This window comes from Hypanus sabinus, chromosome 16 (assembly GCF_030144855.1).
Source record: "Hypanus sabinus isolate sHypSab1 chromosome 16, sHypSab1.hap1, whole genome shotgun sequence".
In the NCBI taxonomy this organism is placed as follows: Eukaryota; Metazoa; Chordata; class Chondrichthyes; order Myliobatiformes; family Dasyatidae; genus Hypanus; species Hypanus sabinus.
This window is the reverse complement of record NC_082721.1, coordinates 71,278,770-71,298,557: the sequence shown is the minus strand read 5'-3', so window position 1 is coordinate 71,298,557 and position 19,788 is coordinate 71,278,770. Positions and strand designations below refer to the sequence as shown.

Genomic DNA, 19,788 nt, shown 5'->3' with positions numbered 1-19,788 from the left:
TTCCCAGACTATGAAGGTCCCCAGCTCAAGCTGACAGGCCAGTGTTCCTCTTTCCCTCTTCTACAAACTGATAAGAATGAGGCTGGTGGAGAGAACCAATTGGGGGAAGGGGGAGGGCAGCTTGGGAAGGAGGAGACCACAGTGGCCTGAGTGACAACTTTGATGCCACAGAGAAGGAACGGAATGCTTGTTGCTCACAGCTGAACATTCGGAGGGGTGTTCTCAGAGGAAGGTTAACATAAGACCATAACATATAGGAGCAGAATGGGACAAATTGCTCATTCGCCTCATCTCGCCAGCCATTTCATCACGGCTGGTCCATTTTTCTTCTGAGCTCCAATCTCCTGCCTTCTCCCCGTATCCCTTCATTCATGAATCTATCAACCTCTGCCTTTAATATATCCAATGACTTCACCTTCACAGCCACCTGTGGCAACGAATTCCACAGATTCACCACTCTCTGCTAAAGAAATTCCTCCCCAGCCCTGTTCCAAATGGAGAATATGAGAAACACTCCTTCTGCATACGGTGGTCTTTGCTGTCCAGTGCAGGAGCTGAGGTCTGACTGGAAATCTGATAGAGAATTAACACTCAGCTCAATATTGCAGATGGACCAGAGGAACTGCCTATGAGGTCATCAGAAACAGGCAGAGGTGGAGGACCTGCAGTCCATATCATAATTTAGCCTCTCCCTCAGCACCAGTCTCCAGCCCCGTCACCACATCTATTGACCCCCTCGTGTACAGGCACTCTCCAGCCTTTAGGCCTTGCTACAGAATTGAACTATGACAGAAACCACTTCCCCATTTGTGTCACACTGACCAGACCCGACAGAAGGTAATTTACCGAAACATTACTTCCCCCTGGATGCTGCTTCACACACTAGTATTTACAACACATTTCCAGTGACTGCAGCGTTTGGGTCTTACTGCTCCGGAACATTTCTCTCTCCTGCTCTCATTCATATGCTCATCTTCAAAGTCATCAAATGACTGGGCCTCCACAGACTCCAGGGTACAGGGTTTCAAAGTGAAGACATCTCATCACCCTCATCTCCCAAACTGTGCCCAGTGGTCCTCAATATCGGGGGAAATCTGCTGCCACACAGGACTAGGAGCCTGGAGTTAAACCCGACTTCCGGTGACCCACGATTAACCATGACCTCTGGTGACAATCAATGACCCAGGGTTAACCTTGACTTTCGGTGACCTCCAGCAGCCTCTGGTGCTATGTGGCGTGCCCCTGTCCCGCAGGTATTGCATTTTCCTCCCTCAGAGACCTCCTGGGTAGGTGAATTGGCCTGACGCAGGTTGCAGACAATGTGCTAGTGGTGGGATACATGAGGAAGAAGTGATTGAAGGAAATCAGAATCCCTTCATTGAGCAACACTTTATTTTATAAGTGAAAGACTGAAGAAGTGACTGCAAAACTGTGAATTCTGGAAGCTCCCTCTCATCCCTGACTTTGGAGAAAACAGTTCTGGTCTTCTCACCATCTCATCCTGCAAACCACCACCCCTGCACTGATCTCCACTGCACAGTCTAAATCCTCTCTCTGGCAAGAAGACAACTCTGCACTTCCCCATCCCTTCATTCAGTTCCTCACTTAACAAAGTACACCCTGCTGCTCTTAAAAGTTGGCTGACAGTGATTTATTTACAAGCACACACCACTCCCTTTGAATATTAACACTGCCAAATGCTTCGCCACTGAACAAGTACATTATTTGCATGCCAAGCTGGACAAGACATACCAGACAACACACGCTGGAACACTACGTGCAGCTCTGGTCACCGCACTATAGGAAGGATGTGAACAAGCAAAAAAGTTTCACAACCATGTTGTTGGAACTGGAGAACTTCAGAATCAGATTTATTATCACCAGCATGTGTTGTGAAATTTGTTATAAGGAACTGTAGGGAGAGATTGGAATGGCTGGGACTGTTGTCCCTGGAGCATAAGAGGCTGAGGCATGACCTCACAGGTATACAAAAATTTTGAGGGGCATAGATAGGATGAAAGATCACAATCTTTTTCCCCCACAGGGTTGGTGAATTTAAAACTAGAGGACATAGGTTTATGGTGAGAGAGGCAGGATTTAAAGGGGAACTGAGAAGCTTTTCCAGAGAAAGTGACGGATAGACGTTCGATCTGAACGCCACTGCTTGCCTTCATTGTTTGCAAAGTGTGTGCCTTTTTTTCCTCTGCTTACTGGGTGTTAGTTGGCCTTTTTTTAAAAATAGGTTTTTTTGGGATTTCTTATTTTGTGGCTGCCTGTAAGTAGACAAATCTCAAGGTTGTATATAGTATATGTGCTTATAAATGTACTTCGAAGCTTGAAGCAGTAGAGGCAGGTACAATTACAACATTGAATGACATTTGGACAAGTACAAGGGTGGGACAGATTCAGGGGGACTATGAACCACACACAAGCAGAAGGGACAAGCTCATGTTGGTATCTAGGCCAGCATGAATTACTTGGACAGAAGGGTGCGTTCCCTGATTTTTATTTGTGATGTATATAACTGACGGATAAAAAGGCAGGTGGGGGTGTTAGTAAGTTTGCAGGTGACACGAAGATTGTAATTGTGGACAGAATGTAGGGCTGTCAAAGGATAAACCAGGACATAGGTCAGTTACAGATATGGGCAGAGGAACGGCAAATGGAGCCTGGTCTGGGCAAACGTGAGGTGTGAAAGGGCACAGCCAATGGCCTTAAGCATTAATGTAGGGCGATCTTGGGGTCAAGTCCATAGCGCTCTGAAAGTGGCCATGATAGGGTAAAGAAGGAACATGATATGCTTGCGTTTATTGGTTAGATATAGACATAAGTGATGAAATCATGTTGCTGGTGTATAAAACTTACTCTTGGAGTACTGTGTACAATTCTGGTTGCCTGTTACAGGAAGGACGTGAAGGATTTGGAGTGGGTGCAGGTCCAGATAGAGGGCATGTGCTATAGAGAGTCTGGACAAACCTGGGCTATATTTCCTAGTACCGGAGGCTGAGGGTTGACCTGATAAGTAGTGCACACATCTGTGAGAGGCACGGATATGCTAGGAAGTCAGAATCATTTACTCGGGGTAGAATTGTCAAATACCTGAGGCTATGTGCTAAGGTAATGTGTGCAGGATAGTTTTTTGCAACAATACATAGAAGTACCGACTAGAGATGGGGCAGTGTTGGATCTCCTGTTAGGGAATGCGATAGGTCAGCTGACAGATGTATGTGTTGGGGAGCACTTCGGATCCAGTGATCACAATAGCATTAGCTTCAATATAATTATGGAGAAGGACAGGACTGGACCTAGAGTTGAGATTTTTGATTGGAGAAAGGCTAACTTTGAGGAGATGCGAAGGGATTTAGAGAGAGTGGATTGGGTCAGGTTGTTTTAAGGGAACGATGTAATAGAGAAATGGAGGTCATTTATGGGTGAAATTATGAGGGTACAGAATCTTTATGTTCCTGTTAGGTTGAAAGGAAAGGTTAAAGGTTTGAAAGCACCATGGTTTTCAAGGGATATTAGAAACTTGGTTCGGAAAAAGAGGGATGTCTACAATAGATATAGGCAGCATGGAGTAAAGGAATTGCTCGAGGAGTATAAGGAATGTAAAAGGAATCTTAAGAAAGAGATTAGAAAAGCTAAAAGAAGATACGAGGTTGGTTTGGCAAATAAGGTGGAAGTAAATCTGAAAGGTTTCTACAGTTATATTAAAAGCAAGAGGATAGTGAGGGATAAAATTGGTCCCTTAGAGAATCAGGGTGGTCAGCTATGTGTGGAGTCGAGGGAGATGGGAGAGATTTTGAATGATTTCTTCTCTTCGGTGTTCACTAAGGAGAAGGATATTAAATTGTGTAAGGTGTGGGAAACAAGTAAGTAAGTTATGGAACCTATGACAATTAAAGAGGTGGAAGTACTAGCGCTTTTAAGAAATTTAAAAGTGGATAAATCTCCAGGTCCTGACAGGATATTCCCCAGGACCTTGAGGGAAGTTTGTGTAGAGATAGCAGGAGCTCTGAGGAGATCTTTTAGACGTCATTAGAAACGGGGATTGTGCCGGAGGATTGGCGTATTGCTCATGTGGTTCAATTGTTTAAAAAGGGTTCTAGAAGGAAGCCTAGCAATTATAGACCTGTCAGTTTGACATCAGTGGTGGGTAAATTAATGGAAAGTATTCTTAGAGATAGTATTTATAATTATCTGGATAGACAGGATCTGATTAGAAGTAGCCAGCATGAATTTGTGCGTGGAAGGTCATGTTTGACAAACCTTATTGAATTTTTTGAAGAAGTTACGAGGAATGTTGACGAGGGTAAGGCAGTGGATGTAGTCTATATGGACTTCAGCAAGGCCTTTGACAAAGTTCCACATGGAAGGTTAGTTAAGAAGGTTCAGTCGTTAGGTATTAATGCTGGAGTAATAAAATGGATTCAACAGTGGCTAGATGGGAGATGCCAGAGAGTAGTGGTAGATAATTGTTTATCGGGATGGAGGCCAGTGACTAGCGGGGTGCCTCAGGGATCTGTTTTGGGCCCTTTGTTGTTTGTAATATACATAAATGATCTGGATGATGGGGTGGTAAACTGGATTAGTAAGTATGCCGATGATACTAAGGTAGGAGGTGTTGTGGATAATGAGGTGGGTTTTCAAAGCTTGCAGGGAGATTTATGCCGGTTAGAAGAATGGGCTGAATGATGGCAGATGGAGTTTAATGTTGTGAAGTGTGAGGTTCTACATTTTGGCAGGAATAATCCAAATAGAACATACAGGTTAAATGGTAGGGCATTGAGGAATGCAGTGGAACAGAGAGATCTAGGAATAACAGTGCATAGTTCCCTGAAGGTGGAGTCTCATGTAGATAGGGTGGTGAAGAAGGCTTTTGGAACGCTGGCCTTTATAAATCAGAGCATTGAGTACAGAAGTTGGGATGTAATGGTAAAATTGCACAAGGCATTGGTAAGGCCAAATTTGGAATATTGTGTACAGTTCTGGTCACCGAATTATAGGAAAGATATCAATAAATTAGAGAGAGTGCAGAGACGATTTACTAGGATGTTACCTGGGTTTCAGCACTTAAGTTACAGAGAAAGGTTGAACAAGTTAGGTCTCTATTCATTGGAGCGTAGAAGGTTGAGGGGGGATTTGATCGAGGTATTTAAAATTTTGAGAGGGATAGATAGAGTTGATGTGAATAGGCTGTTTCCATTGAGAGTAGGGGAGATTCAAACGAGAGGACATGATTTGAGAGTTAGGGGGCAGAAGTTTAAGGGAAACACAAGGGGGTATTTCTTTACTCAGAGAGTGATGGCTGTGTGGAATGAGCTTCCTGTAGAAGTAGTAGAGGCCAGTTCAGTTGTGTCATTTAAGGTAAAATTGGATAGGTATATGGACAGGAAAGGAGTGGAGGGTTATGGGCTGAGTGCGGGTAGGTGGGACTAGGTGAGATTAAGAGTTCGACACGGACTAGGAGGGCCAAGATGGCCTGTTTCCGTGCTGTGATTGTTAAATGGTTATATGGTAACTGGAGATATGGACAGTTAAGTTTTAATTTCACTCTGAGACCGGTGGATTCCTGGAACAGGCTGCTGGGGTGTGGTGTCTAAGAGATGGTTAGACAGTCACATGGATATGAAGGGAATGGAAGGATGTGGATCATGTACAGGGAAGAGAGATTCAGTTTAATTCAGTGCAAACATCGCAGGCTGAGGATTTGTTCCTGTGCTGTACTGTACTACAGTATGCTCCATGCTGTGTATTACTATGACTCTAAGCCCACATTTTTCCATTGAATACTTCATCTGCCATGTTATGCTCACTCCCTGTGAAGTCTTGTTACAACCTCCCCCTGACACACAATCCTGTCTCGTGCTGTAACGTCAGTGAAGCTGGAAATACAACACTTTGGCCACAGAATCAACTGACCGATGCAGTAGATAAGCTCAGATTCCTGCAGTATCCTGAAACCCGGCATCAATCCATTTACCCCCCAACCTCACAGCTGTTAAATACTTCACAATCGCCTTGTGTGGTACTAATTAAATTCTGTAATTTAGAAATATGAAAGGCGATGTATATATAGAAATTGACTAGCATGGATAAAGCCTAGTTAAATGGTCAGATTATGAAATAGTTAACAGATGTTTTGTTCCAGGGCCCATTCAAAGGGAATTTAGTAGTGCATGGGAGATTCAAGAATTTGTCCTATATTCTGCCATTAAAGAATTGTGTAAAGCTGGGTTGGTTAAATAGTTGGAGCAGGTAGTCCAGAGATGAAGTATGGTGAATAGGATGAATATTGGACAGAGTTGTTGGTGCACTTAGTGAGCAGAGGGGTCAAGGATGAAGGTAGCCATTGGGAAGTGGTGGAGATCTACATTTAGGAGGAGTTGCAATGGTTGAGAGGAGAGCTTGTACATTAGCAACCAGGAAGGGGTTATTAGAGTTGGGGAAAGATGGATGTTGATAGTTGGGGTGTTGTCAAATGGTGATTGGGTTGAACGGCAAGTTAAGGGATAAAGGATGTTGCAGTGAGAGTTGTTGGCAGAGAAGAGATGAGTGTTATTCTTAAAAATGACTTGCTTAAGTCCGGTTCTCAGCATCAACCCGATATGACGTTGCAGGCCATAGGCTTAAATGAAAGTTCTGGGAATGGCGTCTAGGTGTGCAGTATCTCTCAACACAAACAACCCACATCCTCACTCAAACGTTGAATACTGTAGATAAGCACAGATCCCTGAAGTATCCCACAAACCGGGAAAGATCCACTTACCCCACTCTTGCTTTCTGCTCAATAATCAGTTCCTGGCTTGCTCATCTCGCTCTTCTAATGGGAACTTTCCAAACATGGAACAGTGCTATAACAGGCCCCTCAGCCCACAACAGCTTGATTGTACCAAACTATTTAAACTAGTAACTAAAAGCCTAACTAAACACATTATGCTGACACAATGTCCATCTCCATCCAGTATCTATCAAAAATCCCAATACAGCACACCTACTGGCTCCCTGATCACTCTGGTTATTCAATCTTCATAGAAGTCGGCAGAATCTGTCTTTAAGTCCACGTTGACTCTATCGGTCGTATTATTTTTCTGTTACTTCAACCTTCATTTTAGATCCCAGAGATCCCTGTGCCACTCACGAGGACAAAGGTCAGTGATTCCCCATTTTCTCCCTCCTTTCTGAAATGGCAAGGGTGCATTATGAAACCTATCGAATATTGAAAGGCCTTGATAGAGAGAATGTGGAGAGGATGTTTCCTATGGTGGGGGAGCCTAGGACCAGAGGGCACAGCCTCAGGATATAGGGGCATCCTTTTAGAACAGAGCTGAGGAGGAATTTCTTTAGCCAGAGGAATGGTGTAACTGTGGGAGTTATTGCCACGGGTGGCTAAGAAGGACAAGTCATTGGGTATAATTAACGCAGAGGATGGTAGATTCTTGATTAATCAGGGCATGAAGGGATACGGGGACTTAAGGGGAAAATTACAGAGCAGATATGATGGGCCAAATGGCCTAATTTTTTTATTTGCACCTTTCCAAACTGCTATCTGTCAAAACCTGGAACATGACAACCAGAACATTCAGTCTATAAAGACCATAAGATATAGGAACAGAAGTAGGCCATTCAGCCCATCGAGTCTGCTCCACCATTCAATCATGGGCTGATCCAATTCTTCCAGTCATCCCCACTCCCATCTTCTCCCCATACCCTTTGATGCCCTGGCAAATCAGGAACGTATCTATCTCTGCCTTAAATACACCCAATGACTTGGCCTCCACAGCCGCTCACAGCAACAAGTTTCACAGAGTTACCACCCTCTGACTAAAGTAATTTCTCCGCATCTCTGTTCTAAATGGACGTCCTTCAATCCTAAACTCCTCTTGTCCTAGAATCCCCTACCGTGGGAAATAACTTTGCCATATCTAATCTGTTCAGGCCTTTCAATATTTGGAATGTTAAAACCCTCTCATTTCCTGCATTTCAGCTCTTTTACATTTGTAAATTTCCAAGCACTCTAACTCCCCTTGCAGTATTTTCTGTGCAAATAATCCATGGCTCAAGATGCTGCGGGACCCACTGAACTTCTGCAAGAGTTTTTTTTGTTCATTGGAAGGTATGATGCAGACAAATGGTGGTTCTCGTTCAAAAAAATAATGCACAAGTTGTTTAAAACAGAACATTCCTTTAATGACACAGAAACCCATCAGGAAAATCTGCAAATTCGCTGCTCTCATTTCCCACTGGTCTATATTCTGCCAAAAATTCTGGCAACCTTTCTCCCTATCCACAGCTCCACCAACATTCATGTTGTCTGCAAACTTACTAATCAGCCCAACTATATTTTTGCCCAGGTCATTTTGATCATGAGGTTCCAGCACTACAGAAAACTACCGGTCACTGATCTCCAGACCACCATAACTCTCCTCTCTGTCCAGATCCCTATAAATGTCAATTAAATCTTCCCTCGGCTTTCACAAAAGTTCCACCCTTTATAATCTGTCCTTGCAACTCTAGATCCCCATCACAGAACCATAATCTTTTCTTCTTGTCTTCATGTCCTTCCTGCAATTTGGAGATTAGAACTGAAGGAAACTCTGCAGCTGACGCAGAGCCCATTACATGTACAGAATCAGCACTAACCCCCTTGCTTTTGTACTCGAGGCTTCTAATTATAAAGCACAGAACACCGGACGCATTCTCAACTTCCCTTTAGTGGTCTTTGGAACATCGTAAAGGTTGCTGGATGTTTGCAGATGTCTTCATTTGGAGTTCCAGCCAAAAAGGAACACAAGTAAAGTCGCTGGGGCAGGGAACACAAAGTATGAAGAATGATCGGGTAAAGTGGAACCAACAGAGACTCCCTCTCAATTCACTACTAGAAATCAGTTTGATTGGCGACCCAGCACGCAAGTACAATTGTGAAGAAAGCACGGCAGCTTCCTTAGGAGCCTGCAGATTCAGCATGACATCTAAAACTTTGAAAAACTTCTACAGATGGGTAACCCTCAGGCTCACGTTCATCTAGGAAAACAGCGATCGGCCCCGCCCAACTGGGTAATCACATTTATGTGGATGCTGTGTAATGTCCCCCCCCAGTTACAAACCCACAACGCAGAATATCAGACAGTACACCATATACAATTAAATGATAGACTTTATGAATCTTAATCTGAATATAGGGTTAGTAATAAAAATTTTAAGAAGGCCCAAGTCAAGTCAAAGTCACGTTGGAGCTGCCTTCCTGAGTTTGATGTGAAACTACACTGTACCTACAATATTTCTACTTTATATAGGGTGTAAATTTATCATATCATTCCTGCTTTTACTATATGTTAGTGATGTTAGTGTTATTTTAGGTTTTGTGTGTTATTTGTTTTGATTTGGTAGGTTATTTTTTTGGGTCTGGGAACGCTCAAAAATTTTTCCCATATAAATTAATGGTAATTGCTTCATCGCTTTACGACATTTCGGATTACAAACTGTTTCATAGGAATGCTCCACCTTCGGATTGCAGGGGAAACCTGTACTACCCCACAAACCATCAAGCTCTTGAACAAAAGGTGTTAACTACACTCACTTGCCTATCCATTCAGCTGTTCCCACAGCCAATGATCTCACCTTAAGGACTCTTTATCTCGTTATTTCTTGCTGTTTATTTATATTTTCATTTGCACTGTCTGTGTTCTTCTGCATTCCGGGTTATCTTTCATTGATCCCGGGTTATCTTTCATTGATCCCGGGTTATCTTTCATTGATCCCGTTATAGTTGATGGCCTATAGATTTGCTGATTGTGCCTGCAGGGAATTGAATTTCAGGGTTGGATGCAGTGGCATATATGCGCTGAAAATAAAATTTACTTTGAACTTTTAGATAAACACCCTGTTTCAGGTAGAATAAAGAACGGAAGAATTTAACAGTTACACATCACACAGCGCAGTACAGGCCCTTCAGCCCAAAATGCTGTGCAGAACTCTTAACCCTCATGGTCAATCTAACCTTTCCCCTCCTGCATAGCTCCAAACTCTCCATTTCTCTTGCATCTCTGTGAGTCTCTTAAATGTTCCCATCACATCAGCCAATACTGTACCGTCACCCTGGCAGTGCACTCCAGTTCCCCACCACTCTGCGTGCAGAGACCTACCTCTGAGATCTTTCCTCTCCTCTCCTCCCCCGGTATTGTCCACTGACGCCCTTGGTGCTAGATGCCCACTCTTTATCTCTGCCTCTTATGGTCACGTAATCTTCTATGAAGTCATCTCTCATCCTCCAAAGGGGAAAGCCCCATCTCGCTCAGTCTTTCAGTATCTCAGGAGGTGACACACTGGGCTGTGAGAACTGTTTCCTGCCTTCACCAACAGAATACACCATGGACTCACGCTATCACAGCTCAGAGATCACAGCTCGATCCCAGCATCCCGCGTAAGGAGTTTGTACGTTCTCCCCATGGGATGCGTGGGTTTCCTCCGGGTGCTCCCGGTTTTCTGCCACAGACCAAAAGCGTACCAGATACTTGGCCATTGTAGATCGTCCTGTGATTAGGCTAGGGTGAAATTGGGGCAGCGTAGCTCATAGGGACTATTCCGCACTGCATCTCCAAATAAAAATATACACCAGAGCCCACCAGTAAACCAGCCAGAGGTGGATAACCGCAGACCCATTGGCTTGTTGATAATTGAGTCTGTGTTTGAGGGAATGTGAGCGATAAAATAAATAATGTACAAACACATTCTGAAAATCCCAAATAACTGGTTCAGCTCAACCAGCCACTGGCCTGTTCCACCAAGGTCACCAATGCCCAGGAGAACAAATAGGCATTTCCCAAAGAAAGGCACCAGCGCTTGAGACATCTCTGCCCAGACTGACAGACAAGGTGGTATAAAGGTGGCATCAGCTGCCAGTGAAAATAGATGAGGCAGGTAGAGCGTTTAAAAGGGACTGGGAGAGTTCACCTTAGCTGGCATGGACAAGTTAGGACCAAGGGTCTCTTTAGCTGCTGTGAGGGCACATCACAAAGATGAAATACTAAAACAGAATTTGCAGGAACCAGTGGGGTAGGGTGGAGGGGTTGTGGGTTTGGGAGGAGGGAGGGGAAGCTGGAACGGGGAGGGACACAGTGTCGGTGGGGGAGGGGGAAGACAAGGCCGGGAATGACGGAGGAGGTGGGGGGGAGAGACATGGTCGGGAGGGAAGGTTAGGGGGGAACGAGGACGGCAAGGATGGTGGGGAAAGAAAAGGACGGGTCGGACGGTGGGAAGAGAGAAGGGCGGGATGAACGGTGGGGAGAGAAAAGGACGGGTCCGACGGTGGGGAGAGAAAAGGACGGGATGGACGGTGGGGAGAGAAAAGGACGGGTCGGACGGTGGGGAGAGAAAAGGACGGGATGGACGGTGGGGAGAGAAAAGGACGGGTAGGACGGTGAGGAGAGAAAAGGACGGGATGGACGGTGGGGAGAGAAAAGGACGGGTAGGACGGTGGGGAGAGAAAAGGACAGCAGGGATGGTGGGGAAAGAAAAGGACTGGATCGATGAGAAAGACGGTGTTGGGGGAGACGAGACGAGGTCGGGGGGGGGGGGAATGGACAAGGAGCTGGGGGAGGGGGTAGTGAATTCTTTTGTCTGAAACTGTCCGACTGCAGAAATGTGTTGCGGGATCGGGCGGTGAAGGAGCGGGGGGACGGTGTGCGAGTGGGGTCGGTTGCTGGGCGTGAGAAGGGTCTGTGTGCAGGGAGGGGTCGGATCGGTGTCGGGTCCATTCACCGCCGGCCGGGAGACCCGGACTGCGGTTGGTGCCGCCGACCTGTTGCTCAACGTTGCCGACTCCGGCAGGGCGACTGAGCCGTTTCCCGCACCCGAGCCCCACGGCGGCAACGCCACATTGACACCCATCCCTCCGGTTACTCACAGCAGCTGCTCCCGAGCCCGTTCCCGCCGCACCGTTCTCCAGCAGAACCCCGCCCCCCGGGTCCAAGACTCCGCCCACTGGGTCAGAGCCCCGCCCCTAAATCAAGAACTCCGCCCACTGGGCCAGAGCCCCTCCCGCCTTACAGGAATGTCACCCACAGGACCAGAGTCTAACATCCATGACCTAGTACCACACCTCCACACCTAATACCCCAGGTTCCTCCTAACCATCTGCACCCCTTTATCCTACCACCTGTCAGAATCCTGCATCTCCTCCCTCAGTCACTGATGATTGGCCAATCTAGGCCCCTCTGCCCACTGTGCTATCAATCAACAGAGAGTGCGGTTCAAGCAGATGGGATCACATGCCCTTCTGCTGGAACCAGAGACTCAGGTTTACCTGGAAACGCCAATGGGCCACAAATTGACATAGGAGGATCCCTGTGAGGGATGGAATATTGAAATATTCAACAGGTCTGGCTGTGTACGCTCAAAATGGCATGCGCCTGCTTCGGCATTCCAAACATCCTGACCCACTGCCATTTGCCATTTAACTGGAATCCATCTCCCTGGCCTTACATTAATCAATGGAGCATTTGGACAGTAACACACATCAGACTATCTTTCATTGACTGCCCTTCTGCCTTCAATATTATAATTCCAAGCAAAGGCCTCATAAAGGGTTTTGGCCCAATCATTGACTGTTTATTCATAGATGCTACCTGAAGTACTGATTTCATATAGGAGCAGAAGTAGGCCATTTGGCCTATCAACTCTGCTCCACCATTCAATCATGGGCTATCCAATTCCTCCAGACGTCACAACTCCCCTGCTTTCATCCCATACCCTTTAATGCCCTGGCTAATCAAGTACCTACCCTTTGATGCCCTGGCTAATCAAGGACCTATCTATCTCTGCCTTAAATACACCCAATGACTTGGCCTCCACAACCGCTCGTGGCAACTAATTCCACAGATTTACCACCCTCTGACTAAAGTAATTTCTCCGCATCTCAATTCTAAAAGGACGTCCTTCAATCCTGAAGTCGTGCCCTCTTGTCCTAGAATCCCCTACCGTGGGAAATAACTTTGCCATATCTAATCTGTTCGGGCCTTTTAACATTCAGAATCTTTCTATGAGATCCCCCTCCTTCTCCTGAACTCTGGGGAATACAGCCCAAGAGCTGCCAGACATTTCTCATATGGTAACCCTTTCATTCCTGGAATAACACTCGTGAATCTTCTCTGAACCCTTTCCAATGTCAATATATCCTTTCGAAAATAAGGAGCCCAAAACTGCACACAATACTCCAAGTGTGGTCTCACAAGTGCCTTATAGAGCCTCAACATCACATCCCTGCTCTTATATTCTATAACTCTAGAAATGAATGTCAACATTGCATTCGCCACCATCACCACCAACTCAACCTGGAGGTTAACCTTTAGGGTATCTTGCGCAAGGACTCCCAAGTCCCTTTGCATCACTACATTTTGAATTCTCTGCCCATCTAAATAATAGTCTGCCCATTTATTTCTTCCACCAAAGTGTATGACCATACACTTTCCAACACTGTATTTCATTTGCCACTTCTTTGCTCATTCCCCTAAACTATCTAAGTCTCTCTGCAGGCTCTGTTTCCTCAACACTACCCAGTCCTCTACCTACCTTTGTATCATCGGCAAATTTAGCCACAAATCCATTAATCCCATAGTCCAAATCATTGACATACATCATAAAAAGTAGCAGTCCCAACACCGGCCCCTGTGGCACTTCACTGGTAACCAGCAGCCAGCCAGAATAGGATCCCTTTATTCCCATTTTGTTTTCTGCCAACCAGCCAATGCTCCACCCATGCTAGTAACTTCCCTGTAATTCCACGGACTCTTATCTTGCAAAGCAGCCTCGTGTATGGTACCTTGTCAAAGTCCTTCTGAAAATCCTAGTACACCATGTCTACTGCATCTCCTTGTCTATCCTGCTTGTAATTTCCTCAAAGAATTGCAGTTGGTTTGTCAGGCAGGATTTTCCTTTCAGGAAACCATACTGGCTTTGGCCTATCCCAGGGGTCGGCAACCCGCGGCTCTGGAGCCACAGGTGGCTCTTTCATCTCTGTGCTGCGGCTCCCTGTGGCTTTGGAAAATAAATGATGAGTATTTAATTAAAATGTATTTTATGTTAGTTTGTTAGTTTTTGAAATGTAATTCTAAATTTGAAGATTATGGTGATCTTGTACAATCTAAACAAAACGTGTTTTTGTCGCTATTAATATACGTCACCACTGCCAATGCCTGACACCCGCCAGTGCGCGATTTCTTTAATTTTTCGATCCAAGGTAGGCTAACTATGGAGAATTCTAAAAAAAAGAAAAGTGACTGAAGAAAACAGAACGTTAAATGATACGTGGGCAGATTCATTTGCTTTTACTGCTGACGAAACTGGTTTACCGGTATGCTTAATATGCAATGAGAAACTAGCAAACAACAAAAAGTCAAATGTCGCAAGGCATTTCCAGAATAAACACGCAGCCTTTGCTCAAAAATATCTGGATGGAGATGAGAGAAAAATAGCCATTTCGGAACTGATGCGGAAGGTTGATCTGAGCAAAAATCATTTCAAGAAGTGGATGAAGTCTGAAAAATCAACTACATATGCTAGTTTTGTTGCCGCTCAGGAAATAGTCAGGCACGGGAAGTAGTTTACAGATGGTGAATATATAAAAGAATCTTTCATTAAGATTTCAGAACATCTATTCACAGACTTTTAAAAACAAGAGTGAAATTGTGCAGAAAATCAGGGATATGCCCCTCTCTGCAAAGACTGTCAAAGACAGGACCATAAAAATGGCAGAAGACTTAACAAGTCAGCAAATTAAAGACATCAATTCAGCTGTGGCCCCCTCGATTGCCTGTGACGAGTCTAAAGACAAAGGTGACATTGAACAAATAGCGCTGTTCTGCCGGTATGTAAACTCTGCCGGGCCACAGGAAGAAATGATTGAGTTGATACCTCTAAAAGGCCAAACACGGTGGGAGGACATCTGTGAGGCTGCCTTGAACTGTTTAAGAGCCAAAGGAATAAAGACCACCCACCTGGTGTCAGTAGCTACTGATGGGGCACCGTATGACAGGAGCACACAAGGGATTTGTGGTTTTCCTGCAGAAGTCGCTGGACAGAAAGCTGCTGACTTTTCACTGCATCTTGCACCAAGAGGCACTGTGCACTCAAACGTTTCCTCCGGAATGCACAGAAGTAATGGATGTTGTCATTCAGATTGTCAATAAAATAATGGCAAAAAGTTTAAATCACCATCAATTACGTTTGTTACTGGACGAGCTGGAAATTGCATATTCTGATCTCCTGCTGCACAACAAAGTCTGATGGTTGTCCAGGGGGGAGGTGCTGAAACGCTTTGTCGCGTGTCTGGAAGAAGTGAAAACTTTCCTGGGCAGCAAAGGGCTCACCTTTCCTGAGCTGGAACAGCCAGAGTGGCTGGAAAAGCTAGACTTCATGGTGGACATGACAGCGCACCTGAACACGCTGAACACAGCTCTTCAGGGGAAAGGACGCACAGCCCCACACATGTTGGAGGATGTTTTGGCATTCGAGCGCAAGTTGACAATGCTTGCCAGAGACTTACAGAAAGGCACATTGTCTCACTTCCCCAATTTGAGAGAGTTCAAACAAGCTCACGACATGATAAATTCGGAGTATTTACATTCTGCAATCATCGCAATGCAAACATCGGTTGGGAAACACTTCTGTGAGTTCAGAGAGGAAAGAAACACATTATCCTTCCCCGTCACTTCCCTAAGTATCGATCCATCCCTACTGAATACGACTGCATTGGCAGGTGTGAGTCAACTTGATCTTGAGATGGAACTGGATGACCTAGCCGACAAAGACATATGGGTGTCCAAGTTTAGATGCTTGACGGCAGACCTTGAAGATGTTACCCGACAGAAGACCATTCTTGCTCAGAATCACAAATGGAGTGATATTGAAAACCTCCCCTAACCGGACAAACTTGTGTTCGAAACATGGAATGCTATCCCCGACATTCATGTAAACATTAAAAAGTATGCGCTTGGAGTCCTGTCGATCTTTGGATCCACATATGATTGTGAGCAGGTGTTCTCCAACATGAACTTTATTAAAAACAAACATCGCGCACGCCTCACAGATGACAGCCTGCGATCCTGTGTAAAGATGAAGGTGACGTCATACAGCCTTGATGTGCAGACACTGTGCGCTGAGGTCCAGGAGCAGAAATCCCATTAACCAAGTATAAATATTTTAATTGCCTATTATTTTATGTATATTCATATTTTCTCATCATTCAGTGAAATAGTCCTTTTATTTTTCAGGTTGACAGCTGGGTGACGTTATTTTTGGTTTGCCTTTGGCGGACAATTTAAGTTCGCCATTTTTCATAAATACAAGAATGACTCAAATAGACATTGAGTATTTTACTTAAAAGTAACCTTCAACCCAACGTCTTTTTTTCGGAGTTCAAAATGTTTTTGTTGCATGCAGAAATGTAATTTCGTTTTCTCTGCAGGAGTTCATCGATTTCATAAATGCAACACATTATATTTTGTTTATACATAGCATAAAGGCAAAAAAACGTTGTATGCAGTGTTATTTCATTTTAAATGTCAAACGGGTTTTGTGGCTCCCAGTGTTTTATTTTCTGTGGGAAAGGGGTCCAAATGGCTCTTTCAGTGGTAAAGGTTGCCGACCCCTGGCCTATCCTGTCACGTGCCTCCAGATACTCCATAATGTCATCCCTAACAATCGATTCCAACAACTTCCCAACCACTGATGTCAGGCTAACAGGTCGATAGTTTCCTTTCTGCTGCCTCCCACCCTTCTTAAGTAGGGGAGTAACATTTGCAATTTTCCAGTCATCCGGTACAATGCCAGAATCTTGATTCTTGAAAGATCATCGTTAATGCCTCCGCAATCTCTCCAGCTACTTCCTTCAGAACCCAAGGGCGCATTCCATCAGGTCCAGGAGATTTATCCACCCTCAGACCATTAAGCTTCCTGAGCACCTTCTCAGTTGTAATTTTCAGTGCATTTTCTTCCAGGCGTGGTGCACCTTTGCTTGAGAGACTGGTCATAATATTTCATGTACGTTGCAGGGTTGTTTTTGGTTTCAGTAGGTTCACTGAGTGGCTCAAGGACGAGAGTGAGAGGAAGAGTTTCAACTTGCAAGACAATGATTTTGGTTCAACAGGATTCATTTAATCCTAGAGATCTATGAAAGCAGGTCCACCATCTGCACCTTCATCTTTATCCTCCCCACATCTGGCCCCAGATTCTATCCTCTCCTACGTGCATAGGGCACTTTACATTGGCCAATTAACCTGCTCAGTTTTGGGAGGGGGTGAGAACAAACCCATGCAGCCACAGTATGTGTAAACTACCCAGACTGTAACAGACTTCAGCATGGGTGTCACAAATAACCGTGGGTCAACTGCCTTAGAAGAATAACCAGATGGCTTGAGTCGCAAAAAATAGATCGAGGTGCTTTTATTTACAAAAATAGTGGAAAAACAAAAACCTGGACTTCCACATCAAAACAAGAAAAAGAATGAAAAAAAAAATACAATATATATACAGCTTGCAATTATCACCTGTCTAGCTAACAGCCACCCTCAGACTAAACAGAAAAAAACAACCCAAAACCTTGGTAACCCGAGGCTTATACCTGCTAAGCCCCTCCCCTAGACCAACCTAGACTAATTAACTCAATTATCTTCCATGTCACACAATCTGAAACTCTCTTGCCACACATACCTCATTATACGAGTCACCATTTCCTGATTAAATAACTTAAGTAAACCCCAAAACTTTACCACAAGATGAGTAATTAGTTAACGTAACTAATGATCCTGTGCAGGTCGCTGCTGCCTCGATATTAGACTGCTCTCTGCAGCAGTTCTGTTTCAGACCCAGTGACTGTGGAGGAGAGAATCGTCACACTATCACGACACTTCGGCAAAACACTTATTGGAAAGACGAATATGAATAAATTGACCTGAGATAATTAAATTGTGACATAGTGAGTTTCCTTTCTTCATACCTGTTACTGCTGGGGATGAGTGTAACATTGTGATTGTTGCTTTATCGTGATGGGTGCACTCACCACAGTGACAGAGGGGAATAATGTATTTGGATGACCCCTTGAGTGTTTTACTGAATGTGCCATGTGCCGTCCGTATCAGTGACAGGCCTTCGTCACAATGAGCCTGGGTCCCCGGCGCTGAGAGACAGCACCTCTGTGCCACAGAACTCTCTGCTAATGACAAAAGGAACAACATTTGCAGTGATGGAAATCTGAGTGAAAAGCAGAAAATCCTGGAGACTGTCACCACCATCTGTGGAAAGAGAAGAGTTTCAAATCAATGATCGTTTGTCAGATTGGCTTTTGAAGGGTCTTTGAACTGAAACGTTCTTTCGTGGCAGAGAGGATGGGGGGAGGGGCGGAGAGCAGGGGTGGTGGAGGGCGTGGGTGGCCGAGAGAGGGTGTGGCAGAGGGGTGTGGGAGCGGAGGGGGTGTGCGGGCGAGGGGGTGGGGCAAAGAAGTGGTTACGACAAGGGAGTGGGGGATAGAGGGGAGGTGGGAGGAGAGAGAGAAGGGGAGAGGGATTGTTAGAGATGTCAGCAACCAAGAGATATCAAATAATAACAGTTAAGGAAAAGGACCAAAGGAGAGGAGAGATGTGCAGCAATTAGAGTCTGGAATATGTGGTCAGGGGTCTAGTGGAACTGCAGTGTTCAAATGGGAGGAAGATGAATTAATTTGTGGGCTGTGGGGAGAGGGTGAGGAGCAGGCACCAACACACGGGGCTGGGAGAGACTTGAAATTCTCCAGGGCATAGAGGGGAGTGTGTTGTGAGATCACCAGTACACCAAAGTAGGGGGAAGGTTGGCAAATGGCTTCAGAGAGAAGGAGTGTTTGGAACAAGACAAAAAGGAGCTGGAGGTACTCAGCAGGTTAGGCAGCATCGGTAGAGGGAGATGGACCGCCGGTATTTCAGGCCAACACCCTTCACCAGGACTCAGTGTTGGATCCTTGCGCGATGCAAAGCGAGGGATAAAATGTCAAATGTTGCATCTCCAATGACAACATGGCAAAGGGAGTGGGCAAAGGTGGGAGTCTCACAGCAAACAGGCCTTTCAGAATAGTGAGGTGGGAAGGGTAGGGATGTTACAGTGTGTTGAATGTGGGAACTGAAGAAGTGGAAGGTGAGGACAAGTTATCCATATCCTGGCTGAGAGGAGAAATCCTGGCATCAAAGGTCAGAGAGACGTAACTCAGATAGCATGCAAACAGGCACATCAGCCCAGCTCATTCAAGCTAACCCAGATGCAAGTCCCAATTGTCCACATTGGATCCATATTCTTCTGAGCCCCTCCGACCCATGAACCAAATTCCTCTAAACCGTATACCACATGTCGCCATGTACACTGACATTGGCGGAACCCAAGTGCGGAGGAATGACAGACTTGGTAGAGGCAGTGACGACAGTTCATTCGTAATAATTCTAAAAGAACATTGGTGGCTTGGGAAGTGACACAGCGAGGAGTAACATTCTCAAAACTAGTACCCTGTGGTTAGCGCTAACTGGGCATCCACTTACATAATACAAGTAACATGGAATCCCTCAACAGACCAAAATGAACAAAAATCAAGTTTAAACAGAAGGCACCAGGAGTCCACCTTACAAGGAGTGAGTTACTCAAGATAAACACAAGGAAGTCTAAATGATTAACAACTGGAATTAAACAACAATTAACCAATACAGGTGCTCTTAAAAAGCTCAGAGCCCAATGCTCTCCTGTGCCTTGCACAGGCCCGAAGAACTCATTACAGGG

General features: G+C 45.1%; 1 protein-coding gene across 5 annotated transcripts in view; it reads right to left on the bottom strand.

Annotated features, from left to right (window-relative positions):
- Positions 1-11,973, bottom strand: part of lpar2a (lysophosphatidic acid receptor 2a) — a 63,800-nt gene extending 51,827 nt beyond the window's left edge. Inside the window, exon 1 of one of the 5 annotated variants that reach the window (XM_059992091.1) lies at positions 11,906-11,973. The gene's annotated coding sequence lies outside the window, so the exon portion shown is untranslated. Of the gene's footprint in view, positions 1-9,621; positions 9,641-11,800; positions 11,866-11,905 lie in introns of those variants that run through there. The other 4 variants (XM_059992094.1, XM_059992095.1, XM_059992092.1 and 1 more) reach the window with 4 other exon arrangements.
- Between the last annotated feature and the right edge of the window lie 7,815 nt (positions 11,974-19,788).